At 60.3% G+C, this 16,590-nt stretch overlaps 2 pseudogenes; both read left to right on the plus strand.

Annotated features, from left to right (window-relative positions):
* The first annotated feature begins 917 nt into the window (after positions 1–917).
* On the plus strand, positions 918–6,031 carry LOC148150119 (uncharacterized; annotated as a pseudogene).
* A 177-nt stretch (positions 6,032–6,208) lies between these two features.
* Positions 6,209–16,462, plus strand: LOC148150120 (uncharacterized; annotated as a pseudogene).
* The last annotated feature ends 128 nt before the right edge of the window (positions 16,463–16,590 follow it).

Below are 16,590 nucleotides of genomic sequence, written 5' to 3' on the forward strand. Positions count from 1 at the left end.
CAACTCCCAGCCTCAGTGTGGACTCAAACTCCCAGCCTCAGTGTGGATTCCAACACCCAGCCTCAGCGTGGACACCAACTCCCAGCCGCGGTGTGGACTCCAACTCCCAGCCTCAGCGTGGATTAGAACTCCCAGCCTCAGCATGGACTCCAACTCCCAGCCTCAGCGTGGACTCCAAATCCCAGCCTCAGCGTGGACTCCAAATCACAGCCTCAGAGTGGACTCCAACTCCCAGACTCAGTGTCGACTCCAACTCCCAGCCTCAGTCTGGACTCAAACTCCCAGCCTCAGTGTGGATTCAAACTCCCAGCCACAACGTGGACTCCAACTGCCAGCCTAAGCAAGGACTCCAACTCCCTACCTCAGCGTGGACTCCAACTCCCAGCCACAGCGTGGACTCCAACTCCCAGCCTCAGCGTGGACTCCAACTCCCAGCCTCAGCGTGGACTCCAACTCACAGCCGCAGCATTGACTAGAACTTCCAGCCTCAGCATGGACTCCTACTCCCAGCCGCAGAGTGGACCCCAACTCCCAGCCTCAGCGTGGACCCCAACTCCCAGCCTCAGCGTGGACTCCAACTCCCAGCCTCAGCGTGGACTAGAACTCCCGGCCTCAGCGTGGACTAGAACTCCCGGCCTCAGCGTGGACTCCAACTCCCAGCCTCAGCGTGGACTAGAACTCCCGGCCTCAGCGTGGATTCCAACTCCCAGCCTCAGTGTGGACTAGACCTCCCGGCCTCAGCGTGGACTAGAACCCCCGGCCTCAGCGTGGATTCCAACTCCCGGCCTCAGCATGGACTCCAACTCCCAGCCTCAGTGTAGACTCAAACTCCCAGCCTCAGTGTGGATTCCAACACCCAGCCTCAGCGTGGACACCAACTCCCAGCCGCGGTGTGGACTCCAACTCCCAGCCTCAGTATGGACGCCAACTCCCGTCCTCAGCGTGGACGAGACCTCCCAGCCTCAGCGTGGACTCCAACTCCCAAACTCAGCGTGGACTCCAACTCCCAGCCTCAGCGTGGACTCCAACTCCCAGCCTCAGCATGGACTCCAACTCCCAGCCTCAGCGTGGACTCCAACTCCCAGCCTCAGCGTGGACTCCAACTCCCAAACTCAGTGTGGACTCCAACTCCCAGCCTCAGCGTGGACTCCAACTCCCAGCCTCAGCGTGGACTCCAACTCCCAGCCTCAGCGTGGACTCCAACTCCCAGCCTCAGCGTGGACTCCAACTCCCAGCCTCAGCGTGGACTCCAACTCCCAGCCTCAGCGTAGACTCCAACTCCCAGCCTCAGTGTGGACTAGAGCTCCCAGCCTAAGCATGGACTCCAACTCCAGGCCTCAGTGTGGACTCAAACTCCTTGCCTCAGTGTGGACTCAAACTCCTTGCCTCAGTGTGGACTCAAATTCCCAGCTGCAGCGTGGACTCCAACTCCCAGCCTCAGCGTGGACCCCAACTTCCAGCCTCAGCATGGACTCCAACTCCCAGCCTCAGCGTGGACTAGAACTCCCAGCCTCAGCATGGACTCCAACTCCCAGCCTCAGCATGGACTCAAACTCCCAGCCTCAGTGTGGATTCCAACACCCAGTCTCAGTTGGATTCCAACTCCCAGCCTCAGTGTGGACTCAAACTCCCAGCCTCAGTGTGGACTCAAACTCCCAGCCTCAGCGTGGACTAGAACTCCCGGCCTCAGCGTGGATTCCAACTCCCGGCCTCAGCATGGACTCCAACTCCCAGCCTCAGTGTGGACTCAAACTCCCAGCCTCAGTGTGGATTCCAACACCCAGCCTCAGCGTGGACACCAACTCCCAGCCTCAGTATGGTCTCCAACTCCCGTCCTCAGCGTGGACTAGAACTCCTGGCCTCAGTATGGAATCCAACTCCCAGTCTCAGCTTGGACTCCAACTCCTAGCCTCAACGTGGACTCCAACTCCCAACCTCAGTGTGGACTCAAACTCCCAGCCTCAGCGTGGACTAGAACTCCCAGCTTCAGCGTGGACAAAACTCCCAGCCTCAGCGTGGACTCCAACTCCCAGCCTCAGCGTGGACTCCAACTCCCAGCCTCAGCGTGGACTCCAACTCCCAGCCTCAGCGTGGACTAGAACTCCCGGCCTCAGCGTGGACTCCAACTCCCAGCCTCAGCGTGGACTAGAACTCCCGGCCTCAGCGTGGATTCCAACTCCCAGCCTCAGCGTGGACTAGAACTCCCGGCCTCAGCGTGGACTAGAACCCCCGGCCTCAGAGTGGATTCCAACTCCCGGCCTCAGCATGGACTCCAACTCCCAGCCTCAGTGTGGACTCAAACTCCCAGCCTCAGTGTGGATTCCAACACCCAGCCTCAGCGTGGACACCAACTCCCAGCCGCGGTGTGGACTCCAACTCCCAGCCTCAGCGTGGATTAGAACTCCCAGCCTCAGCATGGACTCCAACTCCCAGCCTCAGCGTGGACTCCAAATCCCAGCCTCAGCGTGGACTCCAAATCACAGCCTCAGAGTGGACTCCAATTCCCAGACTCAGTGTCGACTCCAACTCCCAGCCTCAGTCTGGACTCAAACTCCCAGCCTCAGTGTGGACTCAAACTCCCAGCCACAACGTGGACTCCAACTGCCAGCCTAAGCAAGGACTCCAACTCCCTACCTCAGCGTGGACTCCAACTCCCAGCCTCAGCGTGGACTCCAACCTCCCAGCCTCAGCGTGGACTCCAACTGCCAGCCTAAGCAAGGACTCCAACTCCCTACCTCAGCGTGGACTCCAACTCCCAGCCTCAGCGTGGACTCCAACCTCCCAGCCTCAGCGTGGACTATACCTCCCAGCCTCAGTATGGACTCCAACTCCCAGCCTCAGCGTGGACTCCAACTCCCAGCCTCAGCGTGGACTCCAACTCCCAGCCTCAGCGTGGACTCCAACTCCCAGCCTCAGCGTGGACTCCAACTCACAGCCGCAGCATTGACTAGAACTTCCAGCCTCAGCATGGACTCCTACTCCCAGCCACAGAGTGGACCCCAACTCCCAGCCTCAGCGTGGACCCCAACTCCCAGCCTCAGCGTGGACTCCAACTCCCAGCCTCAGCGTGGACTAGAACTCCCGGCCTCAGCGTGGACTCCAACTCCCAGCCTCAGCGTGGACTAGAACTCCCAGCCTCAGCGTGGATTCCAACTCCCAGCCTCAGCGTGGACTAGAACTCCCGGCCTCAGCGTGGACTAGAACCCCCGGCCTCAGCGTGGATTCCAACTCCCGGCCTCAGCATGGACTCCAACTCCCAGCCTCAGCATGGACTCCAACTCCCAGCCTCAGTGTGGACTCAAACTCCCAGCCTCAGTGTGGATTCCAACACCCAGCCTCAGCGTAGACACCAACTCCCAGCCGCGGTGTGGACTCCAACTCCCAGCCTCAGCGTGGATTAGAACTCCCAGCCTCAGCATGGACTCCAACTCCCAGCCTCAGCGTGGACTCCAAATCCCAGCCTCAGCGTGGACTCCAAATCACAGCCTCAGAGTGGACTCCAACTCCCAGACTCAGTGTCGACTCCAACTCCCAGCCTCAGTCTGGACTCAAACTCCCAGCCTCAGTGTGGACTCAAACTCCCAGCCACAACGTGGACTCCAACTGCCAGCCTAAGCAAGGACTCCAACTCCCTACCTCAGCGTGGACTCCAACTCCCAGCCTCAGCGTGGACTCCAACCTCCCAGCCTCAGCGTGGACTATACCTCCCAGCCTCAGTATGGACTCCAACTCCCAGCCTCAGTATGGACTCCAACTCCCAGCCTCAGCGTGGACTCCAACTCCCAGCCTCAGCGTGGACTCCAACTCCCAGCCTCAGCGTGGACTCCAACTCCCAGCCTCAGCGTAGACTCCAACTCCCAGCCTCACCGTGGGCGGCACGGTGGCACAGTGGTTAGCACTGCTGCCTCACAGCGCCAGAGACCCGGGTTCAATACCAGCCTCAGGCGACTGACTGTGTGGAGTTTGCACATTCTCCCCGTGTCTGCGTGGGTTTCCTCCGGGTGCTCCGGTTTCCTCCCACAGTCCAAAGATGTGCAGGTCAGGTGAATTGGCCATGCTAAATTGCCCGTAGTGTTATGTAAGGGGTAAATGTAGGGGTATGGGTGGGTTGCGCTTCGGCGGGTTGGTGTGGACTTGTTGGGCCGAAGGGCCTGTTTCCACACTGTAAGTAATCTAATCTCAGTGTGGACTAGAGCTCCCAGCCTAAGCATGGACTCCAACTCCAGGCCTCAGTGTGGACTCAAACTCCTTGCCTCAGTGTGGACTCAAACTCCTTGCCTCAGTGTGGACTCAAACTCCCAGCTGCAGCGTGGACTCCAACTCCCAGCCTCAGCGTGGACCCCAACTTTCAGCCTCAGCATGGACTCCAACTCCCAGCCTCAGGGTGGACTAGAACTCCCAGCCTCAGCATGGACTCCAACTCCCAGCCTCAGCGTGGACTCAAACTCCCAGCCTCAGTGTGGATTCCAACACCCAGTCTCAGTTGGATTCCAACACCCAGCCTCAGCGTGGACAACAACTTCCCGCCGCGGTGTGGACTCCAACTCCCAGCCTCAGTATGGACTCCAACTCCCGTCCTCAGCATGGACTCCAACTGCCAGCCTCAGTGTGGACTCCAACTGCCAGCCTCAGTGTGGACTCCAACTCCTTGCCTCAGTGTGGACGAGACCTCCCAGCCTCAGCGTAGACTCCAACTCCCAGCCTCAGCATGGACTCCAACTGCCAGCCTCAGTGTGGACTCAAACTCCCAGCCTCAGTGTGGACTCCAACTCCTTGCCTCAGTGTGGACTCCAACTCCCAGCTGCAGTGTGGACTCCAACTCCCAGCCTCAGCGTGGACCCCAACTCCCAGCCTCAGCATGGACACCAACTCCCGGCCTCAGCGTTGACTAGAACTCCCAGCCTCAGCATGGACTCCAACTCCCAGCCTCAGCGTGGACTCCAACTCCCAGCCTCAGCGTGGACTCCAACTCCCAGCCTCAGTGTGGATTCCAACACCCAGCCTCAGCGTGGACACCAACTCCCAGCCGCGGTGTGGACTCCAACTCCCAGCCTCAGTATGGACTCCAACTCCCGTCCTCAGCGTGGACGAGACCACCCAGCCTCAGCGTGGACTCCAACTCCCAAACTCAGTGTGGACTCCAACTCCCAGCCTCAGCGTGGACTCCAACTCCCAGCCTCAGCATGGACTCCAACTCCCAGCCTCAGCGTGGACTCCAACTCCCAGCCTCAGTGTGGACTCCAATTCCCAGCCGCAGTGTGGACTCCAACTCCCAGCCTCAGTGTGGACTCCAACTCCCAAACTCAGTGTGGACTCTAACTCCCAGCCTCAGCGTGGACTCCAACTCCCAGCCTCAGCATGGACTCCAACTCCCAGCCACAGCGTGGACTAGAACTCCCGTCCTCAGCGTGGATTCCAACTCCCGGCCTCAGCATGGACTCCAACTCCCAGCCTCAGTGTGGACTCCAACTCCCAGCCTCAGTGTGGACTCAAACTCCCAGCCTCAGTGTGGATTCCAACACCCAGCCTCAGCGTGGACACCAACTCCCAGCCGCGGTGTGGACTCCAACTCCCAGCCTCAGTATGGTCTCCAACTCCCGTCCTCAGCGTGGACTAGAACTCCTGGCCTCAGTATGGAATCCAACTCCCAGTCTCAGCTTGGACTCCAACTCCTAGCCTCAACGTGGACTCCAACTCCCAACCTCAGTGTGGACTCAAACTCCCAGCCTCAGCGTGGACTAGAACTCCCAGCCTCAGCGTGGACAAAACTCCCAGCCTCAGCGTGGACTCCAACTCCCAGCCTCAGCGTGGACTCCAACTCCCAGCCTCAGCGTGGACTCCAACTCCCAGCCTCAGCGTGGACTCCAACTGCCAGCCTAAGCAAGGACTCCAACTCCCTACCTCAGCGTGGACTCCAACTCCCAGCCTCAGCGTGGACTCCAACCTCCCAGCCTCAGCGTGGACTATACCTCCCAGCCTCAGTATGGACTCCAACTCCCAGCCTCAGCGTGGACTAGAGCTCCCAGCCTAAGCATGGACTCCAACTCCCAGCCTCAGTGTGGACTCAAACTCCCAGCCTCAGTGTGGACTCCAACTCCTTGCCTCAGTGTGGACTCCAACTCCCAGCTGCAGCGTGGACTCCAACTCCCAGCCTCAGCGTGGACCCCAACTCCCAGCCTCAGCGTTGACTAGAACTCCCAGCCTCAGCATGGACTCCAACTCCCAGCCTCAGCGTGGACTCCAACTCCCAGCCTCAGCGTGGACTCCAACTCCCAGCCTCAGTGTGGATTCCAACACCCAGCCTCAGCGTGGACACCAACTCCCAGCCGCGGTGTGGACTCCAACTCCCAGCCTCAGTATGGACTCCAACTCCCGTCCTCAGCGTGGACGAGACCTCCCAGCCTCAGCGTGGACTCCAACTCCCAGCCTCAGCATGGACTCCAACTCCCAGCCTCAGCGTGGACTCCAACTCCCAGCCTCAGTGTGGACTCCAACTCCCAGCCTCAGCGTGGACTCCAACTCCCAGCCTCAGCGTGGACTCCAACTCCCAGCCTCAGCGTGGACTAGAACTCCCGGCCTCAGCGTGGACTCCAACTCCCAGCCTCAGCGTGGACTAGAACTCCCGGCCTCAGCGTGGATTCCAACTCCCAGCCTCAGCGTGGACTAGAACTCCCGGCCTCAGCGTGGACTAGAACCCCCGGCCTCAGAGTGGATTCCAACTCCCGGACTCAGCATGGACTCCAACTCCCAGCCTCAGCGTGGACTCCAACTCCCAGCCTCAGCGTGGACTCCAACTCACAGCCGCAGCATTGACTAGAACTTCCAGCCTCAGCGTGGACTCCTACTCCCAGCCTCAGCGTGGACTCCTACTCCCAGCCGCAGAGTGGACCCCAACTCCCAGCCTCAGCGTGGACCCCAACTCCCAGCCTCAGCGTGGACACCAACTCCCAGCCTCAGCGTGGACTAGAACTCCCGGCCTCAGCGTGGACTCCAACTCCCAGCCTCAGCGTGGACTAGAACTCCCGGCCTCAGCGTGGATTCCAACTCCCAGCCTCAGCGTGGACTAGAACTCCCGGCCTCAGCGTGGACTAGAACCCCCGGCCTCAGCGTGGATTCCAACTCCCGGCCTCAGCATGGACTCCAACTCCCAGCCTCAGTGTGGACTCAAACTCCCAGCCTCAGTGTGGATTCCAACACCCAGCCTCAGCGTGGACACCAACTCCCAGCCGCGGTGTGGACTCCAACTCCCAGCCTCAGTATGGACGCCAACTCCCGTCCTCAGCGTGGACGAGACCTCCCAGCCTCAGCGTGGACTCCAACTCCCAAACTCAGTGTGGACTCCAACTCCCAGCCTCAGCGTGGACTCCAACTCCCAGCCTCAGTGTGGACTCCAATTCCCAGCCTCAGTGTGGACTCCAACTCCCAGCCTCAGTGTGGACTCCAACTCCCAAACTCAGTGTGGACTCCAACTCCCAGCCTCAGCGTGGACTCCAACTCCCAGCCTCAGCATGGACTCCAACTCCCAGCCTCAGCGTGGACTCCAACTCCCAGCCTCAGCGTGGACTCCAACTCCCAGCCTCAGCGTGGACTCCAACTCCCAGCCTCAGCGTAGACTCCAACTCCCAGCCTCAGTGTGGACTAGAGCTCCCAGCCTAAGCATGGACTCCAACTCCAGGCCTCAGTGTGGACTCAAACTCCTTGCCTCAGTGTGGACTCAAACTCCTTGCCTCAGTGTGGACTCAAACTCCCAGCTGCAGCGTGGACTCCAACTCCCAGCCTCAGCGTGGACCCCAACTCCCAGCCTCAGCATGGACTCCAACTCCCAGCCTCAGCGTGGACTAGAACTCCCAGCCTCAGCATGGACTCCAACTCCCAGCCTCAGCGTGGACTCAAACTCCCAGCCTCAGTGTGGATTCCAACACCCAGTCTCAGTTGGATTCCAACACGCAGCCTCAGCGTGGACAACAACTTCCCGCCGCGGAGTGGACTCCAACTCCCAGCCTCAGTATGGACTCCAACTCCCGTCCTCAGCGTGGACGAGACCTCCCAGCCTCAGCGTGGACTCCAACTCCCAGCCTCAGCATGGACTCCAACTCCCAGCCTCAGCGTGGACTCCAACTCCCAGCCTCAGTGTGGACTCCATTTCCCAGCCTCAGCGTGGACTCCAACTCCCAGCCTCAGCGTGGACTCCAACTCCCAGACTCAGCGTGGACTAGAACTCCCGGCCTCAGCGTGGACTCCAACTCCCAGCCTCAGCGTGGACTAGAACTCCCGGCCTCAGCGTGGATTCCAACTCCCAGCCTCAGCGTGGACTAGAACTCCCGGCCTCAGCGTGGACTAGAACCCCCGGCCTCAGAGTGGATTCCAACTCCCGGCCTCAGCATGGACTCCAACTCCCAGCCTCAGTGTGGACTCAAACTCCCAGCCTCAGTGTGGATTCCAACACCCAGCCTCAGCGTGGACACCAACTCCCAGCCGCGGTGTGGACTCCAAATCCCAGCCTCAGCGTGGATTAGAACTCCCAGCCTCAGCATGGACTCCAACTCCCAGCCTCAGCGTGGACTCCAACTCCCAGCCTCAGCGTGGACTCCAACTCCCAGCCTCAGCATGGACTCCAACTCCCAGCCTCAGCGTGGACTCCAACTCCCAGCCTCAGCGTGGACTCCAACTCCCAGCCTCAGTGTGGACTCCAATTCCCAGCCGCAGTGTGGACTCCAACTCCCAGCCTCAGTGTGGACTCCAACTCCCAAACTCAGTGTGGACTCTAACTCCCAGCCTCAGCGTGGACTCCAACTCCCAGCCTCAGCATGGACTCCAACTCCCTGCCACAGCGTGGACTAGAACTCCCGTCCTCAGCGTGGATTCCAACTCCCGGCCTCAGCATGGACTCCAACTCCCAGCCTCAGTGTGGACTCCAACTCCCAGCCTCAGTGTGGACTCAAACTCCCAGCCTCAGCGTGGACTAGAACTCCCGGCCTCAGCGTGGATTCCAACTCCCGGCCTCAGCATGGACTCCAACTCCCAGCCTCAGCGTGGACTCAAACTCCCAGCCTCAGTGTGGACTCAAACTCCCAGCCTCAGTGTGGATTCCAACACCCAGCCTCAGCGTGGACACCAACTCCCAGCCTCAGTATGGTCTCCAACTCCCGTCCTCAGCGTGGACTAGAACTCCTGGCCTCAGTATGGAATCCAACTCCCAGTCTCAGCTTGGACTCCAACTCCTAGCCTCAACGTGGACTCCAACTCCCAACCTCAGTGTGGACTCAAACTCCCAGCCTCAGCGTGGACTAGAACTCCCAGCCTCAGCGTGGACAAAACTCCCAGCCTCAGCGTGGACTCTAACTCCCAGCCTCAGCGTGGACTCCAACTCCCAGCCTCAGCGTGGACTCCAACTCCCAGCCTCAGCGTGGACTAGAACTCCCGGCCTCAGCGTGGACTCCAACTCCCAGCCTCAGCGTGGACTAGAACTCCCGGCCTCAGCGTGGATTCCAACTCCCAGCCTCAGCGTGGACTAGAACTCCCGGCCTCAGCGTGGACTAGAACCCCCGGCCTCAGAGTGGATTCCAACTCCCGGCCTCAGCATGGACTCCAACTCCCAGCCTCAGTGTGGACTCAAACTCCCAGCCTCAGTGTGGATTCCAACACCCAGCCTCAGCGTGGACACCAACTCCCAGCCGCGGTGTGGACTCCAACTCCCAGCCTCAGCGTGGATTAGAACTCCCAGCCTCAGCATGGACTCCAACTCCCAGCCTCAGCGTGGACTCCAAATCCCAGCCTCAGCGTGGACTCCAAATCACAGCCTCAAAGTGGACTCCAACTCCCAGACTCAGTGTCGACTCCAACTCCCAGCCTCAGTCTGGACTCAAACTCCCAGCCTCAGTGTGGACTCAAACTCCCAGCCACAATGTGGACTCCAACTGCCAGCCTAAGCAAGGACTCCAACTCCCTACCTCAGCGTGGACTCCAACTCCCAGCCTCAGCGTGGACTCCAACCTCCCAGCCTCAGCGTGGACTCCAACTGCCAGCCTAAGCAAGGACTCCAACTCCCTACCTCAGCGTGGACTCCAACTCCCAGCCTCAGCGTGGACTCCAACCTCCCAGCCTCAGCGTGGACTATACCTCCCAGCCTCAGTATGGACTCCAACTCCCAGCCTCAGCGTGGACTCCAACTCCCAGCCTCAGCGTGGACTCCAACTCCCAGCCTCAGCGTGGACTCCAAATCCCAGCCTCAGCGTGGACTCCAACTCCCAGCCGCAGCATTGACTAGAACTTCCAGCCTCAGCATGGACTCCTACTCCCAGCCGCAGAGTGGACCCCAACTCCCAGCCTCAGCGTGGACCCCAACTCCCAGCCTCAGCGTGGACTCCAACTCCCAGCCTCAGCGTGGACTAGAACTCCCGGCCTCAGCGTGGACTCCAACTCCCAGCCTCAGCGTGGACTAGAACTCCCAGCCTCAGCATGGACTCCAACTCCCAGCCTCAGCGTGGACTCAAACTCCCAGCCTCAGTGTGGATTCCAACACCCAGTCTCAGTTGGATTCCAACACCCAGCCTCAGCGTGGACAACAACTTCCCGCCGCGGAGTGGACTCCAACTCCCAGCCTCAGTATGGACTCCAACTCCCGTCCTCAGCGTGGACGAGACCTCCCAGCCTCAGCGTGGACTCCAACTCCCAGCCTCAGCATGGACTCCAACTCCCAGCCTCAGCGTGGACTCCAACTCCCAGCCTCAGTGTGGACTCCAACTCCCAGCCTCAGCGTGGACTCCAACTCCCAGCCTCAGCGTGGACTCCAACTCCCAGCCTCAGCGTGGACTAGAACTCCCGGCCTCAGCGTGGACTCCAACTCCCAGCCTCAGCGTGGACTAGAACTCCCGGCCTCAGCGTGGATTCCAACTCCCAGCCTCAGCGTGGACTAGAACTCCCGGCCTCAGCGTGGACTAGAACCCCCGGCCTCAGAGTGGATTCCAACTCCCGGCCTCAGCATGGACTCCAACTCCCAGCCTCAGTGTGGACTCAAACTCCCAGCCTCAGTGTGGATTCCAACACCCAGCCTCAGCGTGGACACCAACTCCCAGCCGCGGTGTGGACTCCAAATCCCAGCCTCAGCGTGGATTAGAACTCCCAGCCTCAGCATGGACTCCAACTCCCAGCCTCAGCGTGGACTCCAAATCCCAGCCTCAGCGTGGACTCCAACTCCCAGCCTCAGCGTGGACTCCAACTCCCAGCCTCAGCGTGGACTCCAACTCCCAGCCTCAGTGTGGACTCCAATTCCCAGCCGCAGTGTGGACTCCAACTCCCAGCCTCAGTGTGGACTCCAACTCCCAAACTCAGTGTGGACTCTAACTCCCAGCCTCAGCGTGGACTCCAACTCCCAGCCTCAGCATGGACTCCAACTCCCTGCCACAGCGTGGACTAGAACTCCCGTCCTCAGCGTGGATTCCAACTCCCGGCCTCAGCATGGACTCCAACTCCCAGCCTCAGTGTGGACTCCAACTCCCAGCCTCAGTGTGGACTCAAACTCCCAGCCTCAGCGTGGACTAGAACTCCCGGCCTCAGCGTGGATTCCAACTCCCGGCCTCAGCATGGACTCCAACTCCCAGCCTCAGCGTGGACTCAAACTCCCAGCCTCAGTGTGGACTCAAACTCCCAGCCTCAGTGTGGATTCCAACACCCAGCCTCAGCGTGGACACCAACTCCCAGCCTCAGTATGGTCTCCAACTCCCGTCCTCAGCGTGGACTAGAACTCCTGGCCTCAGTATGGAATCCAACTCCCAGTCTCAGCTTGGACTCCAACTCCTAGCCTCAACGTGGACTCCAACTCCCAACCTCAGTGTGGACTCAAACTCCCAGCCTCAGCGTGGACTAGAACTCCCAGCCTCAGCGTGGACAAAACTCCCAGCCTCAGCGTGGACTCCAACTCCCAGCCTCAGCGTGGACTCCAACTCCCAGCCTCAGCGTGGACTCCAACTCCCAGCCTCAGCGTGGACTAGAACTCCCGGCCTCAGCGTGGACTCCAACTCCCAGCCTCAGCGTGGACTAGAACTCCCGGCCTCAGCGTGGATTCCAACTCCCAGCCTCAGCGTGGACTAGAACTCCCGGCCTCAGCGTGGACTAGAACCCCCGGCCTCAGAGTGGATTCCAACTCCCGGCCTCAGCATGGACTCCAACTCCCAGCCTCAGTGTGGACTCAAACTCCCAGCCTCAGTGTGGATTCCAACACCCAGCCTCAGCGTGGACACCAACTCCCAGCCGCGGTGTGGACTCCAACTCCCAGCCTCAGCGTGGATTAGAACTCCCAGCCTCAGCATGGACTCCAACTCCCAGCCTCAGCGTGGACTCCAAATCACAGCCTCAGAGTGGACTCCAACTCCCAGACTCAGTGTCGACTCCAACTCCCAGCCTCAGTCTGGACTCAAACTCCCAGCCTCAGTGTGGACTCAAACTCCCAGCCACAGCGTGGACTCCAACTGCCAGCCTAAGCAAGGACTCCAACTCCCTACCTCAGCGTGGACTCCAACTCCCAGCCTCAGCGTGGACTCCAACCTCCCAGCCTCAGCGTGGACTCCAACTGCCAGCCTAAGCAAGGACTCCAACTCCCTACCTCAGCGTGGACTCCAACTCCCAGCCTCAGCGTGGACTCCAACCTCCCAGCCTCAGCGTGGACTATACCTCCCAGCCTCAGTATGGACTCCAACTCCCAGCCTCAGCGTGGACTCCAACTCCCAGCCTCAGCGTGGACTCCAACTCCCAGCCTCAGCGTGGACTCCAAATCCCAGCCTCAGCGTGGACTCCAACTCCCAGCCGCAGCATTGACTAGAACTTCCAGCCTCAGCATGGACTCCTACTCACAGCCGCAGAGTGGACCCCAACTCCCAGCCTCAGCGTGGACCCCAACTCCCAGCCTCAGCGTGGACTCCAACTCCCAGCCTCAGCGTGGACTAGAACTCCCGGCCTCAGCGTGGACTCCAACTCCCAGCCTCAGCGTGGACTAGAACTCCCGGCCTCAGCGTGGATTCCAACTCCCAGCCTCAGCGTGGACTAGAACTCCCGGCCTCAGCGTGGACTAGAACCCCCGGCCTCAGCGTGGATTCCAACTCCCGGCCTCAGCATGGACTCCAACTCCCAGCCTCAGTGTGGACTCAAACTCCCAGCCTCAGTGTGGATTCCAACACCCAGCCTCAGCGTAGACACCAACTCCCAGCCGCGGTGTGGACTCCAACTCCCAGCCTCAGCGTGGATTAGAACTCCCAGCCTCAGCATGGACTCCAACTCCCAGCCTCAGCGTGGACTCCAAATCCCAGCCTCAGCGTGGACTCCAAATCACAGCCTCAGAGTGGACTCCAACTCCCAGACTCAGTGTCGACTCCAACTCCCAGCCTCAGTCTGGACTCAAACTCCCAGCCTCAGTGTGGACTCAAACTCCCAGCCACAACGTGGACTCCAACTGCCAGCCTAAGCAAGGACTCCAACTCCCTACCTCAGCGTGGACTCCAACTCCCAGCCTCAGCGTGGACTCCAACCTCCCAGCCTCAGCGTGGACTATACCTCCCAGCCTCAGTATGGACTCCAACTCCCAGCCTCAGCGTGGACTCCAACTCCCAGCCTCAGCGTGGACTCCAACTCCCAGCCTCAGCGTGGACTCCAACTCCCAGCCTCAGCGTAGACTCCAACTCCCAGCCTCAGTGTGGACTAGAGCTCCCAGCCTAAGCATGGACTCCAACTCCAGGCCTCAGTGTGGACTCAAACTCCTTGCCTCAGTGTGGACTCAAACTCCTTGCCTCAGTGTGGACTCAAACTCCCAGCTGCAGCGTGGACTCCAACTCCCAGCCTCAGCGTGGACCCCAACTTCCAGCCTCAGCATGGACTCCAACTCCCAGCCTCAGCGTGGACTAGAACTCCCAGCCTCAGCATGGACTCCAACTCCCAGCCTCAGCGTGGACTCCAACTCCCAGCCTCAGTGTGGATTCCAACACCCAGTCTCAGTTGGATTCCAACACCCAGCCTCAGCGTGGACAACAACTTCCCGCCGCGGTGTGGACTCCAAATCCCAGCCTCAGTATGGACTCCAACTCCCGTCCTCAGCGTGGACGAGACCTCCCAGCCTCAGCGTAGACTCCAACTCCCAGCCTCAGTGTGGACTAGAGCTCCCAGCCTAAGCATGGACTCCAACTCCCAGCCTCAGTGTGGACTCAAACTCCCAGCCTCAGTGTGGACTCCAACTCCTTGCCTCAGTGTGGACTCCAACTCCCAGCTGCAGCGTGGACTCCAACTCCCAGCCTCAGCGTGGACCCCAACTCCCAGCCTCAGCATGGACACCAACTCCCAGCCTCAGCGTTGACTAGAACTCCCAGCCTCAGCATGGACTCCAACTCCCAGCCTCAGCGTGGACTCCAACTCCCAGCCTCAGCGTGGACTCCAACTCCCAGCCTCAGTGTGGATTCCAACACCCAGCCTCAGCGTGGACACCAACTCCCAGCCGCGGTGTGGACTCCAACTCCCAGCCTCAGTATGGACTCCAACTCCCGTCCTCAGCGTGGACGAGACCTCCCAGCCTCAGCGTGGACCCCAACTCCCAAACTCAGTGTGGACTCCAACTCCCAGCCTCAGCGTGGACTCCAACTCCCAGCCTCAGCATGGACTCCAACTCCCAGCCTCAGCGTGGACTCCAACTCCCAGCCTCAGTGTGGACTCCAATTCCCAGCCGCAGTGTGGACTCCAACTCCCAGCCTCAGTGTGGACTCCAACTCCCAAACTCAGTGTGGACTCTAACTCCCAGCCTCAGCGTGGACTCCAACTCCCAGCCTCAGCATGGACTCCAACTCCCAGCCTCAGCGTGGACTCCAACTCCCAGCCTCAGCGTGGATTCCAACTCCCGGCCTCAGCATGGACTCCAACTCCCAGCCTCAGTGTGGACTCCAACTCCCAGCCTCAGTGTGGACTCCAACTCCCTACCTCAGCGTGGACTCCAACTCCCAGCCTCAGCGTGGACTCCAACCTCCCAGCCTCAGCGTGGACTATACCTCCCAGCCTCAGTATGGACTCCAACTCCCAGCCTCAGCGTGGACTCCAACTCCCAGCCTCAGCGTGGACTCCAACTCCCAGCCTCAGCGTGGACTCCAAATCCCAGCCTCAGCGTGGACTCCAACTCCCAGCCGCAGCATTGACTAGAACTTCCAGCCTCAGCATGGACTCCTACTCACAGCCGCAGAGTGGACCCCAACTCCCAGCCTCAGCGTGGACCCCAACTCCCAGCCTCAGCGTGGACTCCAACTCCCAGCCTCAGCGTGGACTAGAACTCCCGGCCTCAGCGTGGACTCCAACTCCCAGCCTCAGCGTGGACGAGAACTCCCGGCCTCAGCGTGGATTCCAACTCCCAGCCTCAGCGTGGACTAGAACTCCCGGCCTCAGCGTGGACTAGAACCCCCGGCCTCACGTGGATTCCAACTCCCGGCCTCAGCATGGACTCCAACTCCCAGCCTCAGTGTGGACTCAAACTCCCAGCCTCAGTGTGGATTCCAACACCCAGCCTCAGCGTAGACACCAACTCCCAGCCGCGGTGTGGACTCCAACTCCCAGCCTCAGCGTGGATTAGAACTCCCAGCCTCAGCATGGACTCCAACTCCCAGCCTCAGCGTGGACTCCAAATCCCAGCCTCAGCGTGGACTCCAAATCACAGCCTCAGAGTGGACTCCAACTCCCAGACTCAGTGTCGACTCCAACTCCCAGCCTCAGTCTGGACTCAAACTCCCAGCCTCAGTGTGGACTCAAACTCCCAGCCACAACGTGGACTCCAACTGCCAGCCTAAGCAAGGACTCCAACTCCCTACCTCAGCGTGGACTCCAACTCCCAGCCTCAGCGTGGACTCCAACCTCCCAGCCTCAGCGTGGACTATACCTCCCAGCCTCAGTATGGACTCCAACTCCCAGCCTCAGCGTGGACTCCAACTCCCAGCCTCAGCGTGGACTCCAACTCCCAGCCTCAGCGTGGACTCCAACTCCCAGCCTCAGCGTAGACTCCAACTCCCAGCCTCAGTGTGGACTAGAGCTCCCAGCCTAAGCATGGACTCCAACTCCAGGCCTCAGTGTGGACTCAAACTCCTTGCCTCAGTGTGGACTCAAACTCCTTGCCTCAGTGTGGACTCAAACTCCCAGCTGCAGCGTGGACTCCAACTCCCAGCCTCAGCGTGGACCCCAACTTCCAGCCTCAGCATGGACTCCAACTCCCAGCCTCAGCGTGGACTAGAACTCCCAGCCTCAGCATGGACTCCAACTCCCAGCCTCAGCGTGGACTCAAACTCCCAGCCTCAGTGTGGATTCCAACACCCAGTCTCAGTTGGATTCCAACACCCAGCCTCAGCGTGGACAACAACTTCCCGCCGCGGTGTGGACTCCAAATCCCAGCCTCAGTATGGACTCCAACTCCCGTCCTCAGCGTGGACGAGACCTCACAGCCTCAGCGTAGACTCCAACTCCCAGCCTCAGTGTGGACTAGAGCTCCCAGCCTAAGCATGGACTCCAACTCCCAGCCTCAGTGTGGACTCAAACTCCCAGCCTCAGTGTGGACTCCAACTCCTTGCCTCAGTGTGGACT

This window comes from Chiloscyllium plagiosum, unplaced genomic scaffold, assembly GCF_037043375.1.
Source record: "Chiloscyllium plagiosum isolate Xiang-an unplaced genomic scaffold, Cpla_swu_hap1 HiC_scaffold_4, whole genome shotgun sequence".
NCBI classification, from domain to species: domain Eukaryota; kingdom Metazoa; phylum Chordata; class Chondrichthyes; order Orectolobiformes; family Hemiscylliidae; genus Chiloscyllium; species Chiloscyllium plagiosum.